Source organism: Nicotiana attenuata, unplaced genomic scaffold (genome assembly GCF_001879085.1).
Source record: "Nicotiana attenuata strain UT unplaced genomic scaffold, NIATTr2, whole genome shotgun sequence".
Lineage (NCBI taxonomy): Eukaryota > Viridiplantae > Streptophyta > Magnoliopsida > Solanales > Solanaceae > Nicotiana > Nicotiana attenuata.
In genome coordinates, this window is record NW_017672898.1 from 86,453 (window position 1) to 111,813 (window position 25,361).

Sequence of the window (25,361 nt, forward strand, 5' to 3'; positions counted from 1 at the left end):
ATAACCTCAACCCTCATGCAACTAGACTGTAAAAAAGGATAGAGTCGAGAGCCTACAACAATCGCAATCAAGTTAAATATCACTATGGTCCAATAAACTACTCAATGATTATCAAATTCAACTCAAGAGTCTCAAAGTCACTAACTAGAGCTATTTTCTTTCAAAAACCTTATTTCAAACCATAAGCACACAGTTAAGTGTGTTGGTGCCAAATGAAGCATGAATAACTTTTTTTAGAGAATAACTTGATTAGGGCTTTTATTCATTACTATTGTTATTATTATTACCCAAATACAAAAACGGACTCATTCCCTTAAGAAGGTTTTCACACCATCCATCCTCGGAAAAAGTCACCCGGTTCACGCAAAACTACCTTTGAAAAGAACTGTGTTATTAAGAAAACTAAAGGCTTATTATCTATACTACTACGAAAAATATGAAAGCTACTAACATAAAAAGAAGCTGCTAACAAAACAAAAATCAAAGCAAACAATTAAAGAAGCTAATGAAAGCAATAACTAACTGAAGATTGATAACTAAAAAATGAAGAATTATCCAATTATTACAGTCCAAATGTATCCAAACGTGCCAATCAAATAAACTCCACCCCCAGCCCACCCCCCGAATAAAAGTAAGCATTGTCCCTAATGCTTAAACAATAAGAGTGAAAAGAGAGAGGGATAAGAAACTCCCTAAGCATCCTTGGACATCTCTGTGTCCCTAGCAGCATCAAATCCGTTGGCTCAACTAATGTATCTCATCATCATCATATTTGGGAGTGTCGGGAGTGGTAAACATTATATGTACTGCATCAGCAGTGTCGGTAGTAAGGCATGACTCATCAGATTGGCCAACTGGTGCAACCCGTGCAGATGGATCTGGGGCGGACTGGTCTTGGTCAAGCAACATGTCAAATAGTAAATCCCAACTGTCGCAAGTCGAGTCACCTCCTTCCTAAGCTTATCAACTGACTTCTTACTGGCCTGGGACTTTCTCATCTTCTTCACTTCTTTGGTCAAGTCCTCAATAACTGGCCCATGCTTTAGTAGAGTGTCCATGATCAACTTGTGGTTTTACGGAATCTTGCACATCTTCTCATCAAGGTCAGTAGATACTTTCGGTGCCTATGTGGATAACTGCCCTACAACAGTACTAAATATCTCAGACAACTCTGAAGTAGCTACTTGCATCCAGTTTTTGAGACTCGCCAACATCTGGGAGACTCGTAGTGCAGAAAGCGGGGCTGTAGGCATGGGCACCAGCCTTAGAACTAGAGTAAAGGTTGCCCTAGGAGCTGTGGTAGGAGATGCAGATTGAGCTGAAGATGGTGGCGGAGGCATAGCAGTTGTACCAGTAGAGGGCTCAACTGATGTAGATGGAATACCAACTGTGTCAGAAACTACCGCTGATGGCTCATCAGACTGGCCTGTAGTGGTAGATTGCTGAGCACCCTTCTTCGGGTTGGTCAGATCCTACAACGAGTACCACTCAAACGGCTTCTTCGGCTTCACCTTTGTATCAAATGACCTTGGCTCTACCTGTGCATCAGTAAGGTACTCTGTGATAGTGCTGGGGTAGAGGTAAGCCATGTTAGTCTATTGTGCTACTAATGAGATGTTGGCCGATATTACGGAACCCATATTGACCGAGTACCCAGCCATGATAGAAGCCACTAGAACTGCACGTGGAATAGGCAAGTTGTTCTCATTCTGGCTCGAGTAAAGCCTGCTACACACAAATTTCTGTCACCCTTTTTCCTCAAAGATCAATATGTTCCACTGAATGAGAACCCTAGTAGTGATCCACAGTGGAGGTGGTCCCGGTGGTGCTAAGATCTGAACAAGCCACGATCAGACTTCTTATTTCAAGGCCAACTTCTCGAGGTACTTTTTTGGATCTAAGTCCTCAAAACCCAAGTACCCGTTCAGTGTGTGCTTATCAAACCTCACCTTGAGGTTGCATACTTTGGTCACCTTTGTCCCCTTGCGGATGTGTGAAATTTTGGCATAGGACTCGCATAGAAGGTGTTCCTTGGTATCAACGACTCTCTTAAGGACAACATCCAACCCTTCCTCGATTTGAACTGCCTCAACACTACAGGGTTGTATCTATTTAGATCCTTTAACAAAACTACCTCTCATGCATTAATGATCTCGTCCACCACCACATCCGGAAATCAGTGAAAACAGCCAAACTAACAAATCTGTCTTCCTATATTTCCTTCTTCTTTGGCCTCTCAACATCAGTGGATGTACCTTCCCCCCCCCCTACCATCATCAGGGACATCCTGAACATTCTGCGCATCTGACTCTGGAACAACTGCTGGCTCGGAAGCATGGCTAGCACTTTTTGAAACCTCAAAAGTTCTAGGAGATGATGAAGCCATATACATGAGCTCAAATTGCCCCTGTGTCCTAGACTGTGCAGTCGTCTTCTCCTCCGAAATAGACACAGAGTTGCCCTCAGAAACTTCCCTAGACGGGGCATAAGAACTAGACTCGAAGAGGTCTGCAGCCATCCCTCTGCTTGCAGTGGACTTCTTCCAAATAGTCTTTTGTATACTGGGAGGTAAGGCACCTCTGCCTCGACCCCTAGAGGAGTCTCCTCTACCTTTGGCAATTTCACCGTGGCCTTGCGATCAAACCATTGTTTGTATCAAAACAAAGAGGATTGTTAGTTGCATGTCATCAATCAACATAGTTAAGACGCATTTAGGAAAGGGAGAACATTGTGGACATAGTAGGGTTAGTATAGATTAACATGCTGCAAGAAAATGGGAATTGCGGTTCGCAAATTTCTGATGTGCGGCCGCAGAAAGGGAGTGCGGACCACACAATTTCAAGTGCGGCGCACTTTTGAAAAAAGTTTAAAGGCTCAAGTGCCTCTTCTCTGGAGACAGCGTGATGGCCAAATTGTGGCCTCAGAATTTATCTGTAGTCCGCGAAATATAAAGTGCGATCCACACATTTAGTTTCTCAAGAGATAGATCTTTAATAGACAATGCGGACCTAAGTGCGGCCATTCTCAAAATTCTGCGGTCCGCACAATTAAAGCGCGACCACAAAAGCCCTTGCCTGTATCAGTTTCCAGATTAACTAAACGCAGACCTATTTCAAATTTTCACGAATAGTCAGTCTTTTTCACTTAGATTTTGCAATTACTTGTAAAAATCAGTATGACGACATGGTATACACATCAAATTAGGGGTGGGTATTGGTCGGTTCGATTTGATTTTGTAGAATTTCGGTTCGGTTAATTCGGTTTTTGGTTTGTGATTTTAATAACCAAAATCAAACCATAATAACTTCAGGTCGGTTCGATTTAATCGGTCGGTTTTCAATTTCAAGCCATGACAAAAATAGTACCAAAAACCAAAATAAATTACTTTTTGCAGTCGATGCAAGGGCTTCTACTGTCTTCAACAAACCTATATACGTGTATATATCTTTAAAAAATATACATAAAATACTTAACATATATTTTTTGTTCATACATAAACAGATGTAATCCCTGGGCGATTAACCTTTAAACATTAAAGGTCCCCTCTTTGTTCTGTGGATCTAACTTTTGTGTGATGTGATACTGATCCAACTGTTTATCTGCATGAATTTTGAGTTATCTCTATGCTATATATTTATAACTTGGGAGGCTATAAATTTGGTTTTTGGTCCTTTCTTCTCCTTCCTCTGTGGTTACTTTGTAATTTTTGCAAAAAGGAAAAATCAAAGACTAAATAATTAAGTAAAACTAGAACTTTGAATCACATTCCATATCCCTGTGTTCCAAAGATAAAGATCCTAGCTTGTTATCGTCTGCGAATTTTGAATGCTTATATAGAAGGGAGGAGGTTCATTTTATTAATCAAATGACAAGTTGAAGCTTGATGGCTATTTTTGCTCAATCTCCCATTGTTTTCCTGTAGTTGCGAGCTATTTTCTATTTCGATTGTGTTATTCTTGGTTGCTCGGGTGGTATGATGTAAAAGCAACTTGATGTTGACTTCTATATAGTTTTTGAAGGGCATGCCAATCCAAGGAAAACTTGACATGTCTTAATTTGGAATAACTCATGGTTTGGTAGTCGAACCTTGAAGGTGATTAGTAATCCAAGGAGCTGAGCAAGAGCAATGGATGTGAAAAACGAGTAGAAAATTCGGTTCTTCGGTTTTTCGGTTTAACTTGAACCGAAAACCGAATCATTAAAACCGACCACCAAATCGAACATCGAACTTTTTAAAATAATTAATCGCAAACTGACCAAATAAATCGAAAAACTGAAATCGAATAAACCGAAATATTTGGTTCGGTCGGTTTTCTCGGTTCGGTCGGTATTATGCCCACCCCTATATCAAATCTAACTAACCCAACCCATTTGAGCATGTATTAACAACTACCCACTATAGATCTACCCCATATGTACACTTGGATTAACTCTAATAACAAATGGCCTAAAAAAAACTAAAATTTCAAAAATTAAACTAACACAAAGATTAACATAAAGTGAAGCATACCAGATAAAGTGAGTGCACTAGGTGTGTAAGCACATGTAGGTGTGTGTAGTGGATAGTGAAAATCTCTTAGTAAAGCTTGCAGAGCAACAATGATTATGAGGAGGGTGAAAAGTATAAATTGAAATCAAAACTCCTATTTATACTCAGATTATTGAGGTAGAAAAAAGACTGAGTGCAGTTGCACAAATCCAAGTGCGGTCTGCACTCTTTTACCTAGACCTGAATTCTCTGTTCCTCATGTGCGGTCCGTACATTTTTTAGTGCGGTCGCAGATTAGCCCCGCACTAACAGCCTCAAACTTCAGAGAGTTTGAATTTTTGACACTTTGGCAAGCCTCCAATTGTGCGGTACGCATCTGAAATGTGCGGCCGCACAAGCACCTCTGTTGTGGCACATAAAATTCTGCGGTCCGCATAATTAAAGTGCAATCCGCATTTCCTTCAACACTTAGCCATTTTAAGTCCACCCTTCTTGCATGTAACACTCAACCCTGTAAAACACTTCAAATCAAGTTAGAAAAATAAATAACATCTAACTACAAAAGAAAAAGGAAAAGAACATGAGTTGCCTCCCAAGAAGCGCCTGATTTAACATCCCGGTACGACGTAATGACAAAGCATCCTCAAGTGAAGTAAATGACCACCACCACGTGGCTATCTCCAACCTTGCCCAAGTAGTGCTTCACCCGGTGACCATTGACTCATAATACTTCATTGTTCTTGTTCTTCAACTCTAATGCACCGAAAGGTGTCATACCAATAATTTCAAACGGACCACTCCACTTGGATTTCAGCTTCCCGGAAAATATGCTCAACCTTGAGTTAAGCAATAATACAAGATCACCCACCTTGAACTCTTTGTTCCAAATGTATTTGTCATGAAGATATTTCTTCTTTTCTTTGTACAAGGACGAAATTGCATATGCATGGCACCGGAACTCATCCAATTCATTCAAGTATGCAACCCTCAAGTTAGCGGCGACATCCCAATCAAGATTCAATTTCTTTAAAGCCCACATTGCCTTGTGCTCTAGTTCCACAGGATAATGACAAGTTTTCCCGAACGCTAACCGGTATAGAGACATTCTGATAGGTGTTTTGCAAGCCGTTCGATAAGCCCATAACGCATCATCAAGCTTCTTGGACCAATCCGTCTGATTAGCATTCACCATTTTAGACAAGATACTCTTTATCTCCCAGTTGGAGACTTCCACTTGCCCACTAGCTTGTGGGTGATAGGGAGTCGTGACCTTGTGAGTAACACTGCACTTACTAAGTAAAGTGTCAAAAGCTTTATTGCAAAAGTGTGAGCCCCCATCGCTTATGATTGCATGTGGAGTACCAAATCTTGTAAAAATATCCTTCTTCAAGAATGCCACGATGCTTCTCACCTCATTGTTGGGTAAGGTGAAGACGTCAACCCATTTGGACACATAATCCACCGCGACCAAGATGTAAGTGTTCCCACAAGAACTCACAAAAGGCCCATAAAGTCAATTCCCCAAACATCGAAAATATCAATCTCCAAGATGGTTGTGAGAGACATTTCATTTTTCTTTGAGATTCCACCGGCCCGTTAACATTCATCACATCTTTTCACTAAATGAATTGCATCCTTGTAAGAGTAGGCCAATAGAAACCACAACTAAGAACTTTAGCCACCGTTCTTGCTCCACCATGATGACCACCATATGGTAAAAAATGATAAGCCCCAAGAATATCACCTTACTCTTCTTCCGGTACACACCTTCTAATCACCCCATCCGTACAAATCCGGAAAAGGTATGGTTCATCCCAATAATAATCTTGATAATCTCTCTTGATCTTCATCACCAAAAACTGCTACATCTCCCCCACCGGCCGCATACTCCAGAGAGGAGGATGTCCCTCCTTCCCAGTCCCCTGACTACGCGAATTTGGGGCACAACTACTTGCCCTCTTCTGCAGATCCCTGGGAGAAGTCTCTCTCTCTAAGTGTCAATGGAGTTTTATCTGCTGTCCAAGCCGGTGGAACTCGCCAACTATCTGAAGCCACTGGCTTTAGAGAAAGATAAGAAGAAAATACACTCTCCTTCGGGTGAGTGTATGATATAAATCCATGCACAACGCAGCAACGGTATTGTACTTGTCCTTTTTACTGCTTGTTTCTTCTAGACTTGTTATGACAGGGTTTCTAATTTTGATATTTGCTTCACAGGCCAACTTCCTCACTTCTGAGGGCCTTCAGAAATTGATCTTTGACAAAGAAGGACTCAAGTCTGAGCAGGATTAATTGTTGGCCGATAGGAATCAACTTGTCGTGCGCCTCCCAGTATTGGAAGTGGAAGTCGCTAAGGCGAGTGACCTCGAGGCCCGGCTACAGCTTTGTGAGTAGGAGGTAGAGGCCTTTAGCCAAGAAGCTTTTCAAATCCAAGAAGCTAAGGCTAAGTGATATGAAGTTCAAGATGTCGTGCTTGCTGCTGCCGAGCGTGAGACTGCCTTCATTGAGCGATTGAATAACTTGGAGGCAACCTTGAATTCCAAAGTTGAAGAGACTTCTTATGTTGAAGAGAAATGTGCCCAGGTGGAGGATAGGTATAAGAATATCATGGAACATAATAAGGTTCATATAACCACTATCTGTGATCTCAATCTTAGCCTTAGCACCATAATATCTGAGCGGGATGTCCTTTTGATCGAAGTTGATCGTCTTAAATTAGAACTTCAGTGCCGAGTGGATTCCTTCATTATAAAAAAAACACTCTATGTACCATATGATGAGGAAAACCTTGGAAGAGGCCAAAGCGAGCATCATTGATATTGACGAGCCCGAACACTGGAGTTAACTGCTCGAGAATGCCGCCTGGATCAGCCTAATACAACTGACTCTTCTAGTTCTTTTTCTGAGTTCTCAGGAGCGAGGATGAACTTGAAGAGAATAACGATGAAGGCCAAGATCCTGAGCCGACGGCAGTGCTGGTAGGCTATAATCTCATGTTTTAGTCGCTTATTGCACTCTAATTCACTACACTTTACTTGTGTAGAGCTTTAATCGCCAGTGTTTTTTGCTTATTGTGTGTTTTATGCCTTGTAGGAGTGATTCCGAGTGATTTAGATATAAGGGAACTAATTCGAGAAAATTGGAGCTTTGAAGTCTGAGTAAAAGTCCAAAGGATGAAGCCGGGATCGCGTTCGGGGGTCGAGATCACGTCTGGATATCAAAAGGAAAGACTCTGAAGTAAATGCACTGCCTCCACACGTGGTGCGCCTCGACTATGCAAAAAATGTGCCTGCATTGTGATTTGTTGAGTCCTCTAGAATTCCCCACTAATGCCTCGCATGGTGCGTCACCCCATGTGGCGTGCGTGTGTAATTTTTCTAGAGCCAGTGTCCTATTTCGGCTAGGAGAAGGTGGTTTCGTCTGGGCCCGACCTTACATGGTATAAATATATAGAAAAATATTATTTTCTGGACTTTTTACACATATTCGACCTAAGAAGACAAAGAAGGAGTTGGAAGAACACGAGCACGAGGATTTCATCATTCCTTCCTCACTCAAGACCCGAGTTTGGAATGAATTTATGTTTCCTTTATTTTGAATTATATTTGTGATGAATTACTCCATATCTATGGAGTAGTTCCCTTTAGGGTTTGATGGATTTGGTGTATTGATGATTGTCTATGGATTATAACTCTAGTTTTATGTATTGAAGCGTTTTTGGATAATTTAATTGTTGCATCTATATTCACTTGTTCATGTAATCAAGAGAGGCATACTTGTGATATCTTTGCATTATATTGTTGTTGAAATTCATTAATTCTTCTAAGTAATCAAAAAAGGCTGGTTGAATTATTTATTAAACCTAGTTAGGAGGATAATCGAGAGAGGTTCTCCTAAAGACCAATCCATTATGCAGCCTTACATATATTCATAGAGCTTAACTTGGTTCATCTCGCGAGGTTGTGACTTAATCGAGAGAGGAGTTTCTACTAAACGCTTGAACTAATAATTGAGTGAATTCGAGAGACTCACTTGAACATTAGACGTGAATTATCTTGAGTTAGATCCTGGACAATTATCTTGCACCTATCCTATCAAAACCCTATTTTCTCCCATTGATAACCTTCTCTGCCTATTCTTTGTTTTGATTGTCACTAGTCAATAGCTTTAGATTAGTTAATTTTAGTATTAGTCACATAAATATCAAGTATTGATTCTCTTCGATAGAAATCAAGCTATAAACTATGAGAATACTGTTTAACTCCAATCCTTGAGGATAAGATGTTATATTATACTATATTCGACTAGCGAGCATATTTTAAGTGTGTGTTTTTCTCTCGTCAGGAAGATCCGCCTACTTCTCCTAGGGGCGCATATGCGTCTCTTCCCCCGAGTTCTGGTGGCGATGTAGTTTAGCTTTTTGCTTTTCTTTTCCTTTGTTGTTCTCTTTTTGTATTTTTGTACTTGTGATGCTTAGCACGTTTGATAAAAAGTACTTTTTATTTGAGCATTGCGCAAAGCTTATTCTTTTTGCGTCAAATTAGGCAAGGCTTCATCTGTATTATTTCAACCCACTTAGTGAAGTTATCAGTTAAAATTAAAAGAAATTTTACCTTCCCGAGAGCCGATGGAAACGACCCGACTATATCCATCCCCTATTTCATGAATGGCCATGGCGATTGTACCGAATGCAGCAGTTCTACCGGATGGTGACTAAATGGTACACGGCGTTGACACTTGTCACATTTCTAAATGAATGCCTTTGCGTCTTGTTCCATCCGGGGCCAGTAGTATCCTACCCGAACTAATTTTAGCAAAAACGAATCTGCACCTGAATCATTCCCAGAAATTCCTTCATAAAGCTCTCTCATGACGTAGTTTGCCTCCAAGGATCCCAAACATCGGGCCAACGGGCCTTGGAACGAACTTCTATATAATTGTCTTCCCCATAAGATAACGAGCTAGTTTGGCGCGTAGTGCTCGGGATGCATTCGGGTCTTCAGGCAGCTTGCCGTTCTCGAGGTAATCGATGATCTCATTCCTCCAGTCCTAGACTACGTTGGTTGTATTTACTTATAATAGCCGTCCACATCCAGTACCGAATGCATAAGTTGAACGACAATACCAGAATTTGAACCCTTCATTTTCGTGGACAATCCCAAATTGGCCAATGCATCTGCTTCTGCATTTTCTTCTCTTGGGATGTAGGTGATCGACCATTACCTGAATTATGCGAGCAAAGATTGAACTTTAATCACATATTGTTGCATGAGCTCCTCCTTTGTGTCGATGATTCCATATACTTGATTTACTACTAGTTGGGAATCGCATTTGATTTCAATGACCTCGAAGTCTAGCCCCAGGCCAATTCAAGTCCTGCAATCAAGGCCTCATACTTTGCTTCATTGTTAGTCAAGGGAACAATTTTTATGGCCTACCTCAAGTTTTCATCCGAGGGCGTGATTAAGACTACCTCAAGCCCGGACCCTTTCACATTGGAAGCTCCGTGTGTGAACAAGGTCCAAACTCCTGATGTCGTTTCTGACACCATTACCGCTTTTTTTTTATAGCAAAGGCAGTAGCCTGAGACTGAAATCGGCCACGAAGTCGGCCAAAACTTATGATTGGATTGCAGTCCTAGGCTTATATTCAATATCAAATTCACTAATTTCAACTGCCCATTTGGCCAGTCGACCTAACAACTCAAGTTTGTGAAGGACATTTTGCGGGGGAAAGGTTATTACCATGGTTATCGGGTTGCACTGAAAATAAGGCCTAAGCTATCGAACGGTGACTACAAGAGCTAAGGCTAGTTTTTTGAGGTGCGAATAACGAGTTTCTGCTCCCGATAAAATTTTGCTAACATAATAGATAGGAGATTGCGTACCTTCATCCTCCCGGATTAGAATGGCACTTAGCGTTACTCCGAGACCGCTAAGTATATTAGCAATTGTTCGCCTTCCTCCAGTTTTAATAGTAACAGAGGGCTCGATAGATATCGTTGCAGGTATTTTAAGGCCTATTGGCATTCGGAAGTCCATTCGAAGTTGTTGTTGTTGTTCTTCTTCTTCTTCAAGAGTGAGAAGAAGTGATGACATTTTTTTGAAGATCGAGAAATGAACCTGCTTAGAGCGACCGGTCTTCCAGCTAGCCTTTGGACTTATTTCACACTTGTTAGCTGGTCTGGAATATTCTCGATGGCTTTAATCTTATCGGGATTGACTTCAGTCCCCCTTTGTGACACCAGAAAACATAAATATCTATCGGAGATAACCCCGAACGCACACTTTTCGGGGTTGAGCTTCATGTTGTGCTTCCTTAGGATGTCGAAGGTTTTGCGAAGATGTTTTAGATGGTGACCTGCATTCAAAGACTTAACCAGCATATCATATATATACACTTCCATTGTTTTACCTATTTGCTTTTCGAACATTTTGTTCACGAGCCTCTGATAAGTGGCTCTAGCATTTTTAAGCCCGAAGGGTATAACATTGTATAAATATGCGCCAAAGTTTGTTATGAACGAACTTTTTTCCTGATCCTCCGGGTTCATCTTAATTTGGTTGTACCCGGAATAGGCATCGAGGAAACTCATCAACTCGTGTCTGGTCATTGCATCAATCATTTGATCAATGTTTGGCAGTAGGAACAAGTCTTTTGGGCATGCCTTATTCAAATCCTTATAATCTACGCATATACGAAATTTATTATTCCTTTTCAGAACTACTAATATGTTAGCTAGCCAGTCGGGATACTTTACCCCCTTCCCTTCCCGAATTGAACAGATGTCAAGTAGTCGGGTTACCACTTCTTTGACAAACCTATTTCTGACCTCAGCAATTGGGCGCTTTTTTTTCCTTATCGGAGGAATGTTTGGGTCCAGGCTTAACTTATGCACGACCACCTCTAGAGGGATACCTGTCATATCCGCGTGTGACCATGAAAAACAATCAATGTTAGTTTTCAGAAATTCAATAAATCCTGACCCGAGCTCGGGGTTTAGTCCTGTACCCAAGTGAAACTTCTTCTCTAGAAATTTTTTGAACAATGCCACTTGTTCGAGTTCTTCCGTCGTGGACTTGGTCGCGTCCATTTCTTCTGGTACCTGAAAATATCTTGGTACTTGGTGGGATTCCGATGGCTTCTCCCCTTTGTCATCTTCGTTTGATTTGGGAGCAGGCATCAGTTCCTGTAATTACTATGCCTCGTGTTCCTTCCCTAAACTGCTGGAAATCGAGAACGCGCTCATCTCCCTTGCTGCCGGTTGATCTTCTCTTATTTGTTTGATTCCCTATAGAGTTGGGAATTTTAGAAGTCGGTGATATATTTATGGTACGACCTTCATCTCATGTAGCCACAGTCTGCCAAGAATTATGTTGTAGCCCATGTCGCCATCTACTACTTCGAATAAGGTAGTCTTCATGACCCCTTCGGTGTTCGTGGGAAGCAATATATCCCCTCGGGTTGTCATACCTGCTAAGTTAAACCTGGTTAGAAGTTTTGTTGTCAGAATGATACTTCAAGTTATCTTGGCTTGTCCAGCACTCTCCATTGAATGATGTTGGCTGAACTTTCTAGTTCAACCAAAACACGTTAAATATTGAAATCTATAACATTGACAGAGATTACTAGGGCATCATTGTGAGGCAGTAGAAGTCCATCGGTGTCTTCTTTTGTGAAGGTGATATCGTCCTCCGCGAGTTCTCGGAGTCTCTTATTATGAGTCACCGATCCCTTTGTCTTTTTTGCTGCCGAGAAGGTTACACTGTCGATCTTGTTCCCCCTGAAAATCATGTTGATGGTTAGTCGAGGAGGGTCTTCCCCTATCTTTGAAGGCTCTGCATTATCTCAACTGCAACCATAATTCTTCTTAGCCCGGTCGCTTAAGAATTCCCTGAGATGGTCGTTCTTTAATAGCGTTGCCACCTCCTCGCGCAGATGTCGGTAGTCCCCAGTTCGGTTACCATTAGTCCCATGGTATTCGCACCATAAATTAGGATCCCTCTTGCTGGGATGAGATCTCATTGGCCTCGGGAACCATGATTCCTTGATGCTCATCATTGCCGATACCATCTCCACTATGCTAATATTGAAATTGTACTCCGACAACCTGGGATAAATGGCATCTCGGGAACCCGATACCTCTTTATCTTGTAATGACCTGTTATTCCTATCGCGGTCAGTTCTTCTATCGAGAGCGAACCTATCCACTGACTGGAACCCTCTGCTGTCGCGTAGGGGAAAAAACCATCCCTTAGAAGATCAACGATCTGTATCAAATTCATCCATTGATTTATCCCTGTTCTTTTCTCGGTCCGGGAACCCGAGCTGATCATCTTCTATCCTTATCTTCTTGATTTGTAACTGTTATGGACATCTATGTAGTTTCCTAGAACTCGAGCAGGCTTTCTTTCAGTTTCCGAGAGGCGTCGGAGCTTCTCGGGTTCAGCCCTTTTCTAAATGCCTCAGCTGCCCATTCATCTAGCACTGCCGGTAATAACATCCTTTCTTTCAAAAACCTTATCACGAACTCACGTACCAACTCGGACTCTTGTTAAGTTTGGATTTTAACCTCTTATTAGTACCTTCTTAATTTAGTTTTTGTTCGAACATGTTGATTTTTATTCCCAAAACTAATAAAATTGTGCAAATTGCAGGAATGTTGGAGAAGTGGACCTTAATGGATAAACATAACTCAAAAAGAAGTGTTCCGACTCATAAGGTAAGAAGGTGCGCAGCATGCCAAAAGTGCGGTCCGCAGAAGAAAGCACGGACTAGAGAATTATCTCTATGGTCGCACATCTGGTGTTGACGCTCAGATGATGATTGAAGCAAAGTGCGGACCACACACAATTTGTGCGGCCACTAAACATGGTTGTACTGACAAAAATTCAAAAAGTTCAAAGAGTGTGCAAAACGACCAAGAGTGAAGCCTTGCCAAAAGTGTGACCGTAGAAGCTGAAGTGCAGTCGCAGACCAAATTGTGCGGCTGCAGAATTCCTCAACCTGCAGAATCAAGTAAAGTGCGGACCGCACATGGAATTGTGCGGCCGCAGAACCTGCCGAAGGGCATTTTTGTCAGCAAATTTTGGGCCAGTATAAATAGACGAAAAATACTTTTTAGGGCAAGTTATGTAGTTTTTTGAGATGTAGCCGTTATAATTTACTACTTTTGGTAATTTGTGACCAATTTGGGTTGAAAACACATTATTTTATCTTTTTAATCTTGTATTATGGCTTTAATTAGTGTTTCTTCCATTTCTATTATGAGTAGCTAGATAGTTTCTAGGATTGTGACCCAACCCTAGTGTGTAAACCTTATGGGTAATTAATATAATGCTTGTTTATGATTAAGTGTTTGTTATTTAGCCTTGTTCATGCATTATTTCTAGAATTAATGGTTGCAACATTGATTCATGCCTTTTTGACTTGGTTCTTACTTGAAAAGGAGGGACTTAGTCTAGAAAAACTTGGCTAACAAGAAATTGGGTAAGTTAGGGTTTTGGCTAGCCTAATTAAAGGGTTTAAACTAGAGATAGAGAAAACCCGACTTGAGCTCATATCAATTATTTGACTCGATACTCAATTGGGATTGAGAAAGCCAATTTTGGCAAAATCACTCTATGACCGAGAGGTATTGAGTGGGTAATTTAGAGTTGAGAGCTATAATACACCCCAATCACCAAAACAAGCGTTAACATAATTTACCCATTAGGCTAGCACCTAGGTGAAGGTTACATACCTAGGCCTTTTACCCATTTGAAAAATAACAAAAACAATTAGTCATTTTCTAGTCTCGTCTGTAGTTAATCATTGCTAGTATTAATTATAGAAGTAAATTACAAAGACCCCTTTGTTTGGAAGTGTACTTGAGCTATTTCATATGCGCTCATCAAGTGTACACCCTAACACCCATATTTAACTCCTTGAGGAAATCGACCCCGACTCATTGTTGGGTACTATTCTATCAACAATCATTTCCACTAATTGTTGAGTGTGGATTGGGCGTGGATCAATTTTTGGCATCACATCGGGGGAGTTTTAACGGTGTTAGCTATATATTTGCGTGTGTTTTTTGAATATCTTCTTTCCCTTCCGTGTTACTAACTTGTTGAATAAATAATAGGTACAAACATAGCGAACAATGAGCTCGGAAATATGCCTTTGGGGGAATTCGACGGTGAGGAAGAACAACTCAATGAGGTACCTCAAGTGCAACAACCTAATCGGCGAGGCCGCGTTCCACAAGAGAACGTGCTCGTACTGCTCCCACCTCAACCAATTCAACCACAAGCAGCCACCACCGGATATTGCCCAACGAAGGTTATGCTAGTGCAATTGTCCCCCCCCGTATTAGGGTGGGCAACTTCGAATCACCAATGTGATGCTCACTATTCATTAGCAATGGGTTATTTTACCGGCGCACCAAGTCACGATGCTTACAAATATTTGAAAGGCTTTGTGGACACATATTGGGGAGGAAGCAAACTAATGTTTCTGAGGATGCTTTGAGGCTAAGTCTTTTTCCCTTCTCTCTACGGGGTAAAGCTTTAGATTGGTTGGAAAGTTTGCCAAACCATTCAATACATACTTGGGATGAGTTGGCGGCGAATTTGATTGCTAATTTTTTCTTTCCTGAGCACATGGCCACTTTTTAGGATGAAATTTTGGCGTTCCAGCAGAACCAAATGAGCCCTTGCATGAGATTTGGGAGAGGTATCGAACAATGGTGAAAGAATGCCTAAACAATGATATGACTGACATATTATTCAACAAACTTTCTGCCGTGGTATCAATACCGCGAACCAACACATTGTCAATCAATTAGCCGGTGGTAACTTTACAATAACGCCTTATGCAGAGGCGTGGGAAATTATCGATGAGATGGCAGAGACGTCATCGGCTTCAAAATCCCGAGCTAATGTTCTGAAAGGTGATCCGAATATGATACTACTCCACAAAGAGTTGCAAGACCATGTGCAAGCCATTGCCGAATTGACAACAACCATGACTCAACTAGCAATGGCCCAAGAAGAGGACCAAGAGTCCACAAATGCAAACTCGAGTTTTGATCAATATGATTCTTATCATTAGCAAGAAGAGGAAGTCCAATATGTGAACAATTTTCAAGGACAAGGAAACAACTTCCAAGGCTTAAATCAACAACAATGGCGACCACAAAATAACCAAGGCAATTGGAGTTCTAAAAATGAAGGAAATTGGCATAATAATAACAATCATGGAAATTGGAGTGGTAACGATCAAGTAAATTAGAGTGGAAACAATCAAGGAAATTGGGGAGGCAATAATCAAGGCGGTTGGGGAAACAATCAAGGCAACCGGGGGTCGGTATTTCAAAGACCCCATTGTACTAACAACCAAGCAGCCCACCTCATTATCCTTTCTATGGTTCAAGTTCTTCAAATAATGAGATGGGACGTATTGAGAGTATGTTCAAGCTAATAATGGAAAAGAATGCCATTACGATGCCTAACTTGCCTCACACACCACATCAGTCTGCAATTTAGAAGTTCAAATGGGGTAAATCTCACAAGCTCTAAATTCTCATCCTAAGGGTGCATTACTGGTGGTGAACCCAAAGGGTGGTAATAATACTGGGCATGCTATGGTGATTATCACAAGAAGTGAAAAAGGCGGGAATGCGCCCACCTCAAGTGAAAGGCGACTTGTCGATGATCACCAAGTGGTGCAAGAAGAAGAGATCTCAAACAATGTTGTTCAAGCAAATAATGAAGTTTGGATTCATATTGATGATAGCATTGAAGAGACTGAAGAGGAGGTGAACCCATCTAGGGACACACATCAATGACATACCAGAACCGGTAGTGCAAAAGGCTAAGGCACCATTTCCTAAGCCCCCACCTCCATGCCCTCAAATACTTGCCAAGCAAAATGGTGAGAATTAATTCAAGAAGTTCATTCAAATAATGAAGGGTCTTTCAATCAATGTGCCATTGTTATAAGCTTTGGAACAAATGCCCGGTTATGCAAAGTTTATGAAAGATCTTGTGACCAAGAAGCTGTCGATGAATTTTGAAACTATTAAGGTCACTCATCAAGTGAGTGAAATTGTTCATTCCACGGTTCCTAAGTTGGAGGATCCCGGTGCTTTCATGATTCCTTGTACAATTGGGAGTGCCGAGTTTTCTAAAGCTCTTTATGATCTTGAGGCAAGTATAAATTTGATGCCCAATTCAGTTTTCAAAACATTGCGAATTGGGCAAACAAGACCATTTCTATGAGGTTACAAATAGTCGATCGTACCATGAAGAGGTCGTTGGGTGTGACTGATGATGTTTTGGTCCAGGTTGATAAGTTCATTCTTCCGGCGGAGTTTGTTATTCTAGATTGTGAAGTGGCTATCATTCTTGGAAGATCTTTCCTTGCGATGGGTAAGGCTCTTTGTGAAGTGGAAGCCGAAGAACTCACTTTCCGGGTTGGTGATGAATAAGTGGTATTCTATATGTGTAAGTCCATGCGGCAACCAAATAGCAATGAGGTGTGTTATTTTGTGGACTTAGTGACCGATGTTATTGTTGATGATACAAGTGCTACAATCAATGCTGGTGATATGTTGGAGGCCATTTTGCTCAATTTTGATGATGACGAGATGGATGGTTTCATGGAATGCGTGAACTCTTTGCAAGGAATGGGGTCATACAACTATGCACGGAGGAAATTATCTTTGGATCTTGAAAATAGGAAGACTCCTCCTACAAAGCCTTCTATTGAATATCCCCCCTACATTGGAGTTGAAGCCATTGCCTCCACACATTCGGTATGAATTTCTTGGCCCCTGTTCTATTTTACCGGTTATTATTTCCTCTTGCTTGACTAATGTGAAGGTTTATTCCACATTGGCGGTGTTACAAAAGAGGAAGAAGGCTATTGGGTGGACTTTGGTGGATATTCGGGGTATAAGCCCCACCTTTTGCATGCATAAGATCAAGTTGGAGGATAGTACTAAACCGTCCATTTAACATCAAAGAAGACTCAATGAGGCTATGCAAGAAGTTGTCAAGAAGAAGATAATCAAGTGGTTGGATGCCGGGGTTGTCTACCGCATCTCCGATAGTTCATGGACCTCTCCGATTCAATGTGTCCCAAAGAAGGGGGGGGGGGCATGGCAGTTGTTACCAATGATAAGAATGAGTTGATTCCTACAAGAACGGTGACCGGTTGGAGGGTTTGCATGGATTATTGCAAGCTCAACAAAGTTACAAGGAAGGATCAATTTCCACTTCCTTTCTTTGATCAAATGCTCGATAGATTGGCCGGCCGTGCTTTCTATTGTTTTCTTGATGGGTACTCGGGCTACAACCAAATTCTCATTACTCCGGAAGATCAAAAGAAAACAACCTTTACATGTCCCTATGATACTTTTGCTTTCAAGAGGGTGCCATTTGGTTTGTGTAATGCACCGATAACTTTTCAACGGTGTATAACGGCTAATTTCACGGATATGGTGGAGGACTACCTTGAAGTTTTCATGGATGACTTCTCGATCTTGGCCATAAAATCTCAAGTAATGGAATTGAAGTTGACAAGGCAAAGATTGAGGTGATTTCTAAGCTTCCACCCCCCGACTTCAGTGATGGGTATGCGGAGTTTCCTAGGCCATGCGGGTTTCTACCGGCACTTTATAAAAAATTTCTCTAAAGTGGTGAACCCATTATGTAAGCTCCTTGAGAAGGATGCCAAGTTTAATTTCAATGATGATTGTATGAGGGCTTTTGAACTATTGAAGTTCAAGTTGACCACTACTCCTATCATCAACGATACCAATTGGAGTTTGCCTGTTGAAATCATGAGTGATGTGAATGACGTAGCGGTTGGGGCTATTTTGGGGCACCGTATCAACAAAGTTTTTCATCCGATCTACTATACTAGTAAGACCACGAATAGTGGCCAAGTCAATTATACCATTACGGAGAAAGAGCTCCTTGATATTGTGTTTGAAATTGAGAAGTTACTCTCGTACTTGACGGGTGCCAAAGTTATTATCCACACGGGTCATGCAGCGCTTCGCTGTCTTATGAGCAAAAAGGATTCTAAAGCTCGGTTAATGAGATGGGTACTCTTGTTGAAAGAATTTGATATTGATATCCAAGATAGGAAAGGTAGTGAAAATCAAGTGGCAGACCACTTGTCTCGTTTGGAGGAGGAGCGGAGGCCGCATGATAGCCTTGAAATCAATGACCCCTTTCCCAATGAGCAACTTTTGGCAATTTCAATGAAAGAGGTTCCATAGTTTGCGAACTTGGCAAATTTTCTTGTGAGTGAAATCATTCAGGATGATTTCTCTTTATATCAAAGGAAGAAGTATGGCCGGTGTGGAAGGAGATGAAGCTGATAGTGTTGTAAATTGAGAAACAATTGCAATAGAAGGAGTTTTGTTTGTTGGTTACTCACCAACCGAAGGTGGAAGAGCCCCAGTACTCGGCCTCATAGTACCAGGAGCAGCAATTGGGACCGAAAAGGGAGAATCAACATTATCCACTAAGTCAAATTCTCCCAGAGCACTCGGGCATAATCTTCAGTTGGGTAAGCTCTTCAGACTGAGCATTCTGTTGAGGTGATGTAGGTCGTTGTTTCCTTTGTAGGAAAGCCTCTTCATCACTGGCTGCGGCTGGCTCGAGTACGGTTTTCTTCACTTTCTTATTCTTACCCTCGGCCGAAGAATAATTCCGCCTTTTTGGTTACTTGTTCTCCGGCTGGGCACTCCGAGAGGAAGCGCTTGCACCGGAAGCAGGCCTGAGGGCACCTGTCCGGGCGAGAGCGTCCTTCAACATCCTCGCAGCCTCTGCGAGATCGACCAAAACGTCCTCCTCAGGGATGGAAACAAAACCCTGAGGGAGACCTGAATCCAACAAAAAGGTGGAGTTAGCCAATTTTCTTATGTACAAAGATAGAATGAAGGTAAAATCAGTTTACCGTGGTTCTTGGACCTCCACCCATAGTTGGGGGCCAACTCTTTCCACCGGCAAGTCTCAGGCGTGGTGATGTCTAGAATCTTTTGAACCCACTGATCCAGGCCTTCAACTCTTGGTGTTGTCCACTGAATTGCTGAAATAATGAAAGGAGAAGAGTTGCAATGACATGAAATAGCCTTTTTTCAGAAAAAGAGATAGACTTTGAACTTACGTGAACGAGTCCAGGACTCAGGGAAGGATGAAGTTGTGGCCGGGATGATATCCCTGGTGGCAATGATGACAAATTCCTCCATCCATTCACGGTTATTATCATTATCTATGCTGGTAAGCAACACATGGTGGCCATGCTTGCTGAAATTTATTACTCCCACACGAAAGATCTTGGGGGAGTAGAGGTTCATCATATGAGCCAAGGTGAGGGGCTCCTTCGTTTCCTGGCACAGCCGCAGCAAACAGGCCATCGTTCGCCACAACGAAGGGCCCACCTGTGCCAAACAAACCTAATACTAGTGGCACAGTTCCAAAATCACGAGGTCAAGTCCCCTACTCAAGAAAACAAACCCAAAGTGAAGGGATACGTGTAAACATACGTAAAACGCTTCTTAGTGAAGGTGACTCGCTCCACCAGATCGGGAGCAATGATGTCTAAGACATGGCAGTCACAGTCCTTCTTCACAGCAGGAATACTGGAAGGCCGTATAGAAGAAGGGTATTTGCCAACAGCCCAAGTGAGATGGTTTGAAGTACGGAAGTACCCTTCGAAATCCTTGGTTGTGTTGAGATGTTTGGGGATGATGGTTCTCACCGTAGGAGGATCAACATCAACATCAACATCGACCTCTTTATCATTGCTCCTCTTGGGAGCCCCACCGAAGAGAAGACCGGAAAGAATTAGTGTAAGAAGCCATAATCAACAAAAGGTGATAAGAGTTTTTTGAAGGAGATCAAAGAAAGATGGAAGCAGAAAGAAGTTTAATGCAAAGAAGTTGAGAGAGTTTATGAAACTGTGAGAAGTGAAAGAAGAAGGATGAGGCGTATAAGTAAAGGAATCGGTGACTAAAATCGTGGCCATGATTACCTCGAGAACCGGCGAAAATATTGCTAAATCGTGAAGTAACACGTGTTCGAGATATTAAATGCGAGGACGTGGGTCTTATCAAGCGTTAGAAACATTTTAGAAGGGTTCAGAAAATTTTCCCTCAAGAAAGGAATATTCACCAATTTCCCGGCGACACAAAGATGTGCCACCGGAAAGCAGAGGGACTATCTTTATAGGGTAAAATCGGTTTATATTAAATGCTCGAATGATAGCGTGACACGTGGAACCGGAGGCAGATAAAAGATGAAGCGAGTGGAAACCAAGACCGATGACAACAACTTAAGTTGGCACCGGGTAGATCCCGAAGGGAACATAGCCAATGGGAGCAAACAAATATTTATCACTAGATGATATTTAATGAAAAATATTTCTCAGTATTAAATACACAGTCGTTGCAGAAAGTTTTGGCATTCATGACCTGCCGTTACATATCCATCAACGACCCCCATTATTGTCATGTAAGAGGGGCTTGATCCTAGGACCTTGTTCCCTAGATATAGCTATAAACAGTGACTTCAACAACCATTGTAACATACGAAATCTCTGGCAGAACTTATGCTACACATTATTCTCAAGCAAAATAACACTTTACTTTTTGCCAAATATTATTCTTATCACTATCTTCGGAAGCCCTGCTCCCGGAACCAGCTACCTGTTGTTTATTTCGATTATAACGCCAAGTCTTGCATTTTATTTAATTCATTTATTATTTTTGAGATCAAATCAGTTCGTGTTTATAAACCACATAACAAATTCAACTGTGCCGTTTTACGGTAAACAAAGACGTATTTCGTTATTTTTCCCCGTCTATTATGAATAATATAGTTTAACCTATTGTATTACATGACGAATACATAGAAGAGAAAAAGTAGTTCTCTCTAAAACTATAGCTTGTCTGGAAAGGAAATGAAAAGTCAAATATAAACATATGGAATCAAAGTCTAAGTTTTTTATTTTATGAGTTTTAATTTGAATTCAAGAAAATGAGCTTATTAAATTCTGGATAAATTATTTATATCTATTGAGTTGATTTTTTACCATATATATAAAAGTTGAGCCAACGCTATTGAATTTTGCCGAACCCGTAAGTAAAACTGTAGCACCACGCTTGTATAAATTTATACGACACCAGTATGTTTTAATAATTGTCACAGCAATAAGGATACCCTCATACAATATTTTCATGATGTTACCGACATATGAATGACTTATAGCTTGTTTGTTCAAGCTTTTAAGGTCACACGTGTTTTTTCCTTTCAAAAAAGTATTTTTTTTTCCTTAAAATTGGAGTTTTGGCAAAACTTTGAGAAAAAAAAACTTTAAATTTTAAAAAAAAAAATTTAGAAGCAGAAGCTGTTTTTAGTTTTTTTCTTGGAAAAAATTACTGTACCTTTTTAGACAAGGAGAAATCATGTGGTTCTAAGCTTCCCTAGAATCCGCCCACCCCACCCCTTCCGCCCCTCCACCAAGTCATTGTTTAAAGAGTTCCATTTAATGTACTAATTGAGATGATTAGTTACAAAAAAGTTCTTTGATGGTCCAACTAATGGTTTTTCAAATGTATCTAATAATGTTGAAATGCTTAATCAACCAATCAAATAGGGAAAACAAATCATGATCTGACCTTGATGTGTCTTTGATTATGATAAATCTCATGATTTCTCTAACCTAATTTCTTATACTGTAATAAATCTTAAATTATTTGAATAGGTATTTATCAACATGTCACTGTCGATTTGGCAATTTCGTCTTTCTAATCACTATAAATATGTGGTCCAAACCACTGACACATAAACCTCAGTTAGTGGTGATAATATAATAGCATTATAAATCTCTAATAATCTTTATACATATTCTCTTTGGTCAGTAATTTGGAGACACTTTGGGATAACCCTAAAACTTATTTAACACAATTAATAAATTAATTATCCGTATTGAAGTGTATTAAGACCTTCGAGATGGTACGTAAGCAATGGATAACGTATTAATTATTGATCTAACACGCACAAACCACCACTAATATAATCAAAGTATTAAGTAGTACTAATAAACAAAGAGTGAATAAGGGTGAGAGACTAGTAGGATTATTATCCACGGAATGGTAATTTCAAGGACATGTCTAAGTTTTTATTCAACCTAAATTTATTTCAAAATATCTGATACGTTTTTACTTGTTTTAAAAGAAACAAGAAGCCATTTATTATTATTTTCTTAAATCTACTCTTATTTTATCAATTGGTAGAGTATTAATTAAATAGGAGGTTTAACTAGACATAAAGAATATTGGATAGCCTAGATAAGTGTCCTTGTGATTAAAATGAATCAATACCTTTTTTAAAAGATAAACAAAAATTCTAAAAGACAAATAATATTAAGAGCAAAATACAAAATTGGTTGGTCGGCCGAAGCTAATGCATATATATATATATATATATATATAAGAGACTAAAAATATTTATTTTAAATATTATTTGAAGGGTGTAAATAAGAAAAACAAAAGAAACAAAAGAGGGAAAGTGATGAGAGAGAATACAAGATGATGATGATGTGCTTATCCTTTTTGAACCAATGAGGGGATTTCCTTAGACAAATAAATTTGATAAGAAGAAAACATATATATGTTGGAGTTGTTTGTGTGGGGAAGGAAGGAGAAAGTGGAGATAAAGCACAACATATGGTACAAGTGATGGTACCAACTTAAAGCTTGTCAAGTTGATTAAAATCTATATCACAACAATTAAAAGCGATGAAAATGTTAATCTTAATTTTCAAAACACAAGTTGGTTGTCACTTCAACGACTTATTTTTCTTTATTTGATGGATGTAATATCTTACTGTTGGTATTTGTTTGAGTTTTATAATTTTTATTAAAGTAAATAGTATAAGTTATGCTGAAAAAAAATAAGTAATCTAAATTAATTCCACATTTTTGACTTATAAATAGTATTTCAATAGTGAGATATTTATTTATGTTTCGGACATCTAAATTTTTACTAAATAAACGAATGGAATCTAACACATTCTATCTATCACTACATAAAGTGAATTTTCATTCTATGTTTGAGTTTCTATTTCTTGGATTGTTCTTCTGCCTTTTTATCAGTCGGTGTTTACCCTAAAAACGGATAACAATTGAATTTGTATTGTGATTTTAAGGAAACATGATCTTACTTAGCACAAATTGAGCAAAACGTAAATTTGATATTGAAATTGACAGTAAATAGGAATTAAAGCAAATCAAATGGATCAAGTAGCCTTGGTCCTCGAATTTAATCACCCTTGAACCAAGTGAAGATTCAGTTGATACAAGAACAAAGTAACAGAATGTTGAAAGCTTAAGAGAAAAGTAATATATTGCTTTATGTGACGTGAATATGATGTCCATTACAAATGATCAGACCCCCTTTATATAGTAGGGGAGTCCTACTTACGGTACAATTCTAAATACAGTAAGAAATTCCATGATTGGCTAATTAATCGGCCTCTTCTTGATACGTGCCGGGATTTGTGCCGTGATCCTCGCCCGATTGCGGTTATTTCGTCTTTCCGTTATTCGACCCAGTAAGCTCCCCTCGATCTCCAACTTATTCGGTCCCGATCTTGGTTGATCTCAATCTTGGTCGGTCTCGGCTTTGGTCGGTCTCGATCTTAATCGGTCTCAGGGTCTCGAGCTTGACATCCTAACTCTGCACCATAGTTTGATATAAATCGAAGCCGATCCATGACTAATCATGCTCCAGCCTCAATTAGTCGCACAAAAAGGGCAAGCCTAATTTGATCGTATATAGATAGTCCCCTCGTTTTTTGGAGAGTAATGACAAGAAACGATTTGAGCCCTTGATCTTCACCGCGATACATCGTAACGTAATCATCATGACGTAAGCAACAGAGGTAACCGAAACGTCTCATCGGTACAGTTTCTCAAGCATTTAATGCGTGACAGTCGACGGTCGGCCACTACCGGATTTGAACCGTCATCTTGAACCGATAATGTATCTTTCTTCTTTTTCCCAAACTTTACTTTCAAATCTTCTTTTCCCTAATCTTTAAAATTCCTTTGCCTTCCTCAAAGCTTTGTGTTTTCAGATCTCTGGTGTTTCTTCACCTATTTCGTCATAAAATACCAAGTGTTTCTTCTCCGTTTCCATTCTTCTTCATTCGTAAAAGTGAAATGGCTAAGACTTCAAAAACTGTTCTGCACAAGGAAATCGCTTCTTCATCAAGGCCCGCCGGCGACGGAGCCGTGGCGGAACCTTCCCTAGAGGGCTTCGTTCCGACAAAGTGCCCCACTATTGCCGATTTAAGGTAGAGAATACACCCTCGGTACCGGGTCGATGCGAACCGATGTCGAGGTACATATGCACAATTACCGATTGTCTCCTCGACCAAGTTAAAAAGGACTGCAATTGGGTTGACAAGCACGTGGCGGTTCCTTCGCCTAAGGAATCAGTCACTGCCCATGTGGAATGGTTTTTAAGTGTTTACACTTATCCTTTAACATTGGGTCCTTTAGACCCCATCATCGTTGCCTTCTGTAAGAGGTACAATGTGACCCTTGGCCAGATCCATCCATCATTCTAGAAGATCGTGATCCTCCTCCGATTTTTTGTAAACAAGATCGAGGGGCATCCTTTTACCCTCGACCACCTTATGCGTCTCTACACTCCTCGGCTTTATCGAGAAGGATTGATCAAGCTTAATCGCCGAGCCACCAAACTCAATTCTCGAGCATAGACGAGACCTGTGACCGAGGTTGGATGGGCCAATTTGTCAGAATAAAGACTTCGGACCTAATCCCTGCAGAAGACATGCCGTTTCC